The following is a 10,098-nucleotide window of genomic DNA, read 5'->3' on the forward strand; positions in this document are numbered from 1 at the left end:
TAGAACTGGTGAGGGTACGCCAGCTCAAGAAGAGGCAGGGGTGGGAGAAGTACTCAGATCTTGTGTAAGTATACCGATATATCTAGTGTACCAGAGTGTACTCATTAAGCAGATTGGTCCATTTCAGAATAATATATATGATATGTTTTATAATGATTGATCATGAAAGTGTTCTCAAAGCTGGTACAGGTGCAGCTAGTTTGAATGACTTTGTATTCTGCAGGGTAGCTGGTGGATTTACTCCAGGTGGAACTAAAGTCTGATTCAACACTTGATTATATTTCACATCATTCATCCACATCTGTGAAGTAACTACAGTTATTAAATAAATACAAATGGAAATACTCAAGTAAATTACAAAAAGAAAAGTTTTTTTTAGGCAACTAAATAGTAATAATGAAGTTTTATAAAGTGAAAACACTCTGTTAATGGGGTGACATGGCAACCAGCCACCTTTTAAAAAAACGAAGTAGCACCACTCTAAACCCAACTCTTCTTTGTAGAGTAAGAAAGTGAGACCCTAAGGTCAATGCTTACTAAGGTACTATATTGAAGAGGAAGTTGGGTCATTTTCTACAATACAATCTAAAGTCTACATCTACAACAACCAGTGAAGGTTGAATGAAAGTGAATGGCCCTGCTGGCCATTTGAAAGAATGTGAGTTCCACAAATGGAAATTAGCTATTAGCTATAATCTGGCATATTGCATCTCTTCTCTTTGCTGAGATTAATGTTTTTGTATGCATGGTCCTTCGATAAATAAATACAAAAAAATACAAGGCTACTGTAAAATGGGCTTCACTTTACAGACTATAAAGGCGCCACCTGGTGTGGTCATGCTAACGTGTTCCATGCTCATTATGTACGTTTGCGGAGACAAGAGTCAACCTGAAGCATGTTCCTATTATAGTTCGGACTGATAATTGGACGAGAGCCATAACTTCTACCCTTGTTCAAACCCTGCAGTAATGCTGACAGTAAGCTCTGTAAAGCTTGTTATTTTTGCTGCACTCCTCTCTTTTACACACTTTTCTGGATGATCCTAAGCTTTTAAAGCTGGAGTAGCACTTTTAAAAACACAATTAAGCTGCAAAAATATGAGACGTCAGTAATTTCAGATACAAAGTAACACAAATGTGTAACTTTTCTCACCTTAAGTCAAATCGGAAAACAAAGAGGAACAAGGCAGTGATGTTTCATGGATAACAACATCAGAAATGAACATTTTCACCCTGTGACAAAATGTCGGTGTGACATTATACACTTGTCTGTGCTTATGTGTGCACTGTAGTGTATGTGTTAATTTCTTTACTCAACAACAGATTTCCTTCATGCTTGGTGTCGCTGAGGATCTGTGGGAGTGCATTCTTTTGATCAGCAGTTCTTTAGAACCCTACTGAAGCCCGGTTTCTCGGGCCACACTTTGGTTAGCACCTTTGCTAAGTCATAAAAGTTCAAATAGTTGCACATCAAATACACACAGCACACAGGGCAAGGCTAGTGGCATCTACCGGTCGTTTATGTATGTTTTATTTAATACAAATGATGTGCATTCCCATGATACTTCCTGTAATAGAGATGAGGATGTGTGTGTCTTCATACTGCAGGCCTCATGTGCAAACCAAAGGCTCTTAAACAGTCTGGTCTGTTGTAAATGTGTAGACATTGGCCTCTGAGAGTTATTAACCCCGTCCAGCCTTGTCTTCCTAATATCATTGGTATTGCATGATTCCACACCTACAGTATAGTGATTCACATACAAATGTCTTCATTCTGGGACCTAAGATTTTCTGTAGCTATGTACATATGACTAATAACAGCCTTGAACCTTGAACCTTCATTCAGTATCAACCTGAGACATTCATATTGCTGATAGTAAATGCATGCAAGCGAAGTAATTCGAATGGGATTGAACAGATGCATATAATATTCCAGTCACAGTAATTCTGATATAAAAACATAGCTGGAAGCCATGGGTACTTCACCTGTAGCTTTGAAGGTGTGTGTGTGTGTGTGTGTGTGTGTGTGTGTGTGTGTGTGTGTGTGTGTGTGTGTGTGTGTGTGTGTGTGTGTGTGTGTGTGTGTGTGTGTGTGTGTGTGTGTGTGTGTGTGTGTGTGTGTGTGTAGCTGAGAATTAATTAATTTGCACAACAAAGGTTTCCCATCCCTCTCTTGTCATCCCTCACTCGCCTGCACACACAAACAGTAACCTCTATTTTCTCATTGATGCATCTCAGCATGGGTTTCACCTCCTGACAGGTGAGGAGGTGAGCATGGCTAAAAATGTATGTATTTTTAAAAAAAAACAATGTTGTTGTGATATTGTGTTGTATAGTGATGGAGACCATGTAAAGCTAAACGACAGGTGCTGCTAAAAGTCAAATGTTATTGCTCATATGATTCATGGAACTGAGGAGTAATGTTGAAGCAACGGGATAGCAACTTGGACACAGGATTGTGATTTATACTGTAAAGGACTGATGTACTTTGTAAGGACTGGTTCTTGTTGGGTTGGACATGTTCTGGAACATATTGAGTGCAATAAATGTGAACCGGTCTTACTCTATTACTATTAAAAATAAAAAAATAGGTTCAACCTAGTATTATTGCTTTCTATTTACCTAATTCAATTACAGTGGAGGAAATAGGTATTTGATCCCCTGCAGATTAATAGTCTGTAATTGTAATGGTAGGTTTATATAAACAGTGAGAGTCAGAATATCAAAAAGAAAATCCAGAAATTGACATTATATACAAGATAACAATGTATTTGCATTTAACTGTGGGAAATAAGTATTTGATCCCCTTGCAACCAACAAGAATTCTGGCTCCCAGACGGTTACATAAATCCTCTTCCTTTAAAGAAATACTCCTAATATCAACTAGTTACCTGTATAAAAGACAACTGTCCACAGAATCAACCAATCAGATTCCAACCTCAAGCCTAAAGAGCTGTCTAAGGACCTCAGGGACCAGACTGTTGACCTGCAGATGGCTGGGGTCGGCTACAAGACCACCAGAAAGCAGCTTGGAGAGAAGGAGACCACTGTTGGTGCCATTATTCAGAAATAGAAGAAACACAAAATGAGCATCAGTCGCCCTCGGGCTGGGGCTCCACACAAGATCTGGCCGGGGTTAGATCAGGGGTCGGCAACCCCTGCCAATGCTGGCACGCGGCACCGTAACCAGTGGCACACTAGGAATACGTGGAATAAGTTTGCAAAAATATTGTATTTTCGGATCCTGAACGAGAACGCCGCCAGAGCGCGTCTCCCCTTGCAGAAGGAAGCCATACACGCAACGCAGCCCCGCTCTCTTTAACTCCATGGTGACTTTCTGCCGCTTTCCTCCGCGGTGCAGTGCTGATCGTTTCACCACGGAGGAAAGCACTTCACTAATTGCAGTACCCATAAGGAGCTGTACAAATGCCACAGTGTTTGCGTGGCTGTGTATTTAGTTGAAAGCCCAGTGGCGGACTGGCCATCTGTGTGTTGAACTTTCCTGTCAGCTCCCAGACCGTAGTCGAGGAGGGCAGAAGCAACAAGCTTCAGGTTCAATAACCCACTTTAGCTTGAATGACTGGAGAGAGGCGAGCTCTTCTTGGGAGGCCGTTGCATTTATTTAGCTGTTCTTCTGTTTCATAAAATACATCACAGACCTCTGTTTTTCTGCTTCCTCGTTTCACTTCCAGAAACAAACACACGTTCCCTCACTGACTGTCTGTCTCTCTCTCTCTCTCTCTCTCTCTCTCTCTCTCTCTCTCTCTCTCTCTCCTCTCTCTCTCTCTCTCTCTCTCTCTCTCTCTCTCTCAATTCAAAGGGGGCTTTATTGGCATGAAAGTTAAATTAAACAATGTTGCCAAAGCATCACAATACAAAATAATGAACAACATTAACATACATTTCTTAGCTCCGGAATCCGGTTCACTTCCAGCTCCAAAAAATTGTCAGCCTAGAGCAGGGATGGGCAAATGGCGTCCCGCGGGCCGCATGCGGCCCCCACCTCCTCTTTTTGCGGCCCTCAGATTAATTTATAAACAACGTAATTAATTAAAAAAAATGTTAAAAATATTATTTTTTTTTACTTGTAGTACTAATACCGTCCACTAGACTCATAGTTACGTCGCGAGCTGAGTAGATGATTTCAAATACCGCAAAATAATCTGTGACGCATTTGTGTGTATTGTGTTTGTTTCCCGGGGAAACCCTCACAAGAAACACCGGCTATTGTTATGCCTGCTGTGACGTTAAGTTGCCTCTTGTAATTGTGCCTTTACAATCTTAAAAGTTGTTTTTATCATCTGAATTTGGCGAAACAAGTTTAATATTCTTAAAACCAAGACTTTGTTTATTTGAAATCAGATGAAAACAAACTGTCACGGACCCTGCCGTGTTATCTATGATTACTACGCTTTTCATTCATAATTTCAGCGGGAGGGAGGGGGAGTGGCGCTGAGGAACAGCAGAGTGTGGGCTGACAGGTGTCTGTGTTGACATTCCCCTATTGTGGAATAAGGGGAATGCAGAGACTGGCTACAAGTGTCTTAGGTTCAAGTTAGACAACTAATGTCTGGGTTAGTGTTCATGACTTCATGTTTATGTCATCTAATGGTTAATCTCAATACACACACATTTTCCGTGCTTTCCAATAGTTTAAAATAGTTTTATTCCACTGTTTAATAACCTGTTCAATACAAACATGCCACTTGTAAAAATGAAATCAAATGTCTGTGAACTGATATTTGTTCAGTGAGCTTATTAGAGGATGTTCCCTGAAAGATTGTAAAATGTCAATGAAGATGTCAGACTTAGTATATTTGTTAATAATTACATACAACACATGGAATTTGTGTGTGTGTGTGTTCCAAGTAGGGCTGTCAAGTTAACGCGTTAATAACGGGTTAACGCAAAAAAAAATTAACGCCACTAATTATTTTAACGCGATTAACGCATGTGTATTTTTTTTCCTCGGTTGCCCCGTAGTTTCAGAGCGCATCGAGTTTAAAATACCATCTACAAGCTGATGCTGACAGCCCCGCTCCTACCGTCCGCTTGTGGCAGACCACACTTCCACGCTCACCGGCAGGCACCGACTGGCTGTTGGGAGGACCGGGAGGGTGTGTGTATGTGTGGCTCGAGCGAGCGAGAGAGAGACCTTACGTGCATTGTTGTTGTTAGCACCTGGTGCTAGCTAGCTGCGCTAACGGATATAAGGAGCTGTTTAAATGAAAACAGAGGAGCGACATTTCGCCACAACTGTGCCGAGCACTTGACTTTATGCAGGAAGCCAGACAGTGGGACATTGTACGAAAAGTCAGCACACTCAGCACGGATAGTGCGCAACATGATCGCAGCGTCCAGGCAGCTCCGGTTCGAGCATATACCTTGAGTTGCACATAGCTCCAACGATCCATCACACACACACACACACACACACACACACACACACACACACACACACACACACACACACACACACACACACACACACACACACACACACACACAACACACACACACAGTATTGTATTATTGTATGAGAGAGGTTCCAGGTTGAATTGAGGCGAATATTTGTAATGTTCAGAGGTTGTTGTGTTTAATATTATATATGTGTTTGAAAGCGTATAGTTTTATGATATCGCTGCCCCATCTAAGACACGAGTGGATCTGACTTTAATTACATTTGACTCGAGTGTTTCGTCAACTTAATGTGTTGCTTAAAATAATACCTCTGCATACAGTATGTGACACTGTAAGTGTTGCACGGGCAGATACGGCTCAGCTGACTCAGATAAGGAAATATATGATACATTATATGATCGATGATCTGATTGATGATGTGATATGAATGATAAGTGCGACACGTCGGCGTCTTCTCTGCATACGGCAGTTTAAACTGTATTTCCTTTATCCTGTAATATGATTTGAGAGATTTAAACTCCGCACACTGAGTTGATCTCTTTTCTATAGACGCCGGAGGCAGGCAGCGTCAGGTAAAAAAAGTTATTTAGCCTTCCCAAACCTGAGCCTCACGATCCACAATTTTTTTTTTAAATGGCACAACATATTAAAAAGGTTGCCGACCCCTGGGTTAGATGATCAGGAGAAAGGTGAGGGGTCAGAACTACACGGAGGAACTTGTTAATGATCTCAAGGCAGCTGGGAGCACAGGCACCAAGAAAACTATTGAGAACACACTACACCATAATGGATCTAATCCTGCAGCGCCTGAAGCCCCCCCCCCCTGCTCAAGAACAACATGAGAGGCCCGTCTGAAGTTTGACAACGAACATCTGAATATTCAGAGAAGGCTTGGGAGAAGAGGATGTAGACATGCCTCACTGAGTGGTGTAGGAGTAGCAAAGATTTGTCACTCACGATGGTCAACTTAAGAACGAGCCAGACAAAAATTGCACCTCTTTGGAGCCTTTGGAAAAGCCAACTCACAGAGGACAGGGGAGATGATAAAAACATGGAAGATGTTGAAATGGGAGAAAAAAATTAAAGACAGAGAAAGAACAGGAAAGGTGAGAATGAACAAAACAAGGCAATATTAAAGAAAGAAAGGATGAGAGAGAAGGAAAGGGGAGGTGGACAGAACAGAAGAAAAGCAGAGAGAATTGTGGGAAAGGAAAATAGGACGTGGAGGTGCAGAGCAGACGAAAGAGAAGCGATAGGGAGATGCCGTTAATTCAGAGTTGAGAGAGATTTTTTAGTTTGACACACTCTGCAGGAGGCCTTTGACTGCTGTTGCCTTTGAACTACAGTACACACACACACACACACACACTCTCTCACACATACACACACACTCACACTCACACTCTCACACACACACACACACACACACACACACACACACACACACACACACACACACACACACACACACACACACACACACACCACACACACGGTTGGCCAAGGATAATGTTCCCTTAGAGGTAAAACAAAACAGAGAAAGAAGCAGAGATGGGGAGAGCAACAGATTCTTATTGATGTATTAATTTATAAAAGGTTCATTTGTTTCAATCAGACTCTTCTGGTTTCTACATTGGTTTAGTGTGTTAAGTTTCCTGGGATATATATATATATATATATATATATATATATATATATATATATATTTGTGCATAGCTGCTGCTGCTGATCACAATAGGTAGAGATGCTGGACACCTGCTGATAATGATATGGAATTCTTCAGAAGTTCTGCCTCCCCTGTATTCCCTCATGCTTTTCATCTCACATCGCTCCACCACATTTGTCCTAGCACTTTCCAGCATTTCATATATGATGTCATCCACCCTATTGATAGCAGCTATTAACCACCAGATCACCATTGTTGCGTCACTGCTGTTTCCTGTGTGCATACGCATATTCCCCTTTCTGTCCCCTGTGCCATGCAGGTGCTCTTTAATCTGCAGCCATGTTTAGACCTGCTGCTGTCTCTGATATGCCTGTCCTGACCATGGATGTACATGTACAGTATACAAAGAACTGTATACACCTTTGGAGGCGGGGCCCCGTTCAATCCAATGAGAGTTGCTCAGTGGCGCATGACTCTCAGGATCCGGGCCATAGAGAGTGTGCACTTATATTTCCCATAAGCCCCGCCTCAATCTGCAGCATTACAGCCGATCTCCACTCAGTCAAATGAATCGAGAGGGACAATAAACCTAGAATAGGCTTTTAGGGCAAGAACTGAAACAATTCCAGAAGCTTGGTTATGATGTGCTCTCAGCCACTATCCAGACCATGCATGATTTATATGTTGACCTATATGAACTGATACAAATGCCAGCTGTGGTCTGTGCATGGTGACGCACTGACACCAGGTTCAGCTCCCAAACTGAGACTAAAGCAGAGTAGCTGATCTCTGCCAGGCACTTAGGCCCACATCATGAGCAATAAGTAAAAGCCTGTGTACTATTGTTTGCCTTATTCAATCAATGTAAACCACAAAAGACACCAACATCAAAAAGAACACACAATGATATAACAGCGTATTTAAAGTCCAGCATCAGGAGTCAGGACTAAATAACTATGACGAAAATCCAGTTTGTGATGCCCCTGGGTTCATCTGGAGAGGGTGTGGCTGTGCTGTGTCCAGCTATTTAAAGCCTCTCTCTGTCTCTCTGCTTTTCCCTACAGGCACCCGGTTTTGTTGAGTATGCTGTTGTTACTTTAGTTGCTTTACTTTGTGCACCTCAACATTCTCACACATACACGTCCATGCAACCCTCACCCTGCATTTACACTACTGATACCACTGATGTCCACACCTCATGCTTTATTCATTGTTGCACTTCATTCATTTGGTTCATTTGAATTGTTTGCTTAAATAAACATATTGTATTAACCGTTGATATGATTTGTTGTGGCCTTTTGAGCCAGGTCATAACAGATCCTACCTCAAGAAGCATCCTTGATCTGCTTCACGAGATTCATTTTGAATCAAAAGCGATGTCACAATAGTAACCAAAGTATTTGTACTCTCACAGTAGCCTCTACTACTTTGTATCCTCTCACAGAACTATTCACAGTTCAAAGGCTGCTAATGTTGGTCAAACAGCAATTTGCCTATACAGTGCAACTACAAGGCTATCTACTGTATTTGAATGACAACAGATGACACTCACCTTAAAATGTCCTTTGTATATTTCTATTTGTCTTAACTGTGGGAACTTGTCCAGGCATGTTAAGTGGGAGTGGACTTGAACTCCTTAACTCAAGGTGTAGAACAATTCAGTTATCAAGCCAATTGCATTACTTACTACAACTTGAATTTAGTTTGAAGTCAATTAACGCAGAAATCAGAGTTCAAATGACACACAATATTAAGTTGATGTAATTACCAACATTATTACGTCAACACAACTTATAAATTAATGTTTGCAACTTCAAATGTTTATCTTAATCAATTAACTCACATGTTTATCTTGCAACTATGCATTTAATTAAGTGGAGGTGAAAGGTCGCCTGAATTCGTTTTTAGAGTGCAGGGACACTTCAGTTCCCAAGCCAAGTCCTAACTGAGCTACCGCCCTTATTAGGAAATGATCCAAACCAAAATGGCATCTCAATGTAGGAAAAAAGGGCTCGACCTCTCTCTTTGACCCCCAACAAGAAAACTCAATACACTCTTTATGAGTCTTTGTGTTTGTGTCCACCTGATGTATGTCAGTTCGATGCTCCAAGGCCAAGGCGTATTCATTCATTCAGTCATTCATTAGCTATACATTAGGAAGTGGAGTTATGGTATGTGTCTAAAAAATAGGTAAGGGTTGACACATCCACTCTGATGGAGCGTGTTTTTGACTTAGTCAGACTTATGTCTTTTGATCCATTTAAGAGAAGAGCATGTTGCTGGTAGTAGTGAAATCTAAGTCCTCAAGCTGTCCACTGATTTATGGTATTCAGTTATTTTGTATTTGTTTTAATTACAAACAATCTATAATCCAGAACATTTACACAGTTTGAGTTTGGATAAAGACGGATACTGAACACAGCCCTCCTGAGTATCTGAGGTTAGATGGGTAACTTTGATATGTTGCTTTCACCGTGCAACGTCTCTTTGTGGCTTGTTTTTTATTGAATTTCCCAATGCCGCTTTTTTTAAACTTGTAGAGCATTTCAGCAGTTTAATTGATTAGGTGTGTTTTTTTCTTACTTAATGAGATGCATGGGAGGTCCAGGAACATACTAACGTTAAATGCTGTGCGTGAGTTTGAATGTATTTGTTATATAAATGGAGTGTGGGCAGATATGCTTTTCAGGATCGCACCAGAGAATGAACTGATCAGAACTGGAGGGTGATAGAAAGAAGATAATTGGCTTAATGAATTAGCGCCTTAGTAATGAAAGTGCATTGATCTTTGTTCATCAATATTCTGCAGATCAGCAGAGGGCTGGGGTAGGCAAAGGTAACACAGTGGGACACACAAACACATTTGTGTAACTACACCTCTAAGGGCCCTCCATTGACTCGCAGCCTTCCTTAACCCAGTTGGAGCTGGATTAGGATGAATACATTATCAGTCACTACGGCTTTAGACCTAACCAATTGAATCAGCTCGTTCCCTTCCCTTTAAAAGCACC

This window comes from Gymnodraco acuticeps, unplaced genomic scaffold, assembly GCF_902827175.1.
Source record: "Gymnodraco acuticeps unplaced genomic scaffold, fGymAcu1.1, whole genome shotgun sequence".
Taxonomy (NCBI): Eukaryota; Metazoa; Chordata; class Actinopteri; order Perciformes; family Bathydraconidae; genus Gymnodraco; species Gymnodraco acuticeps.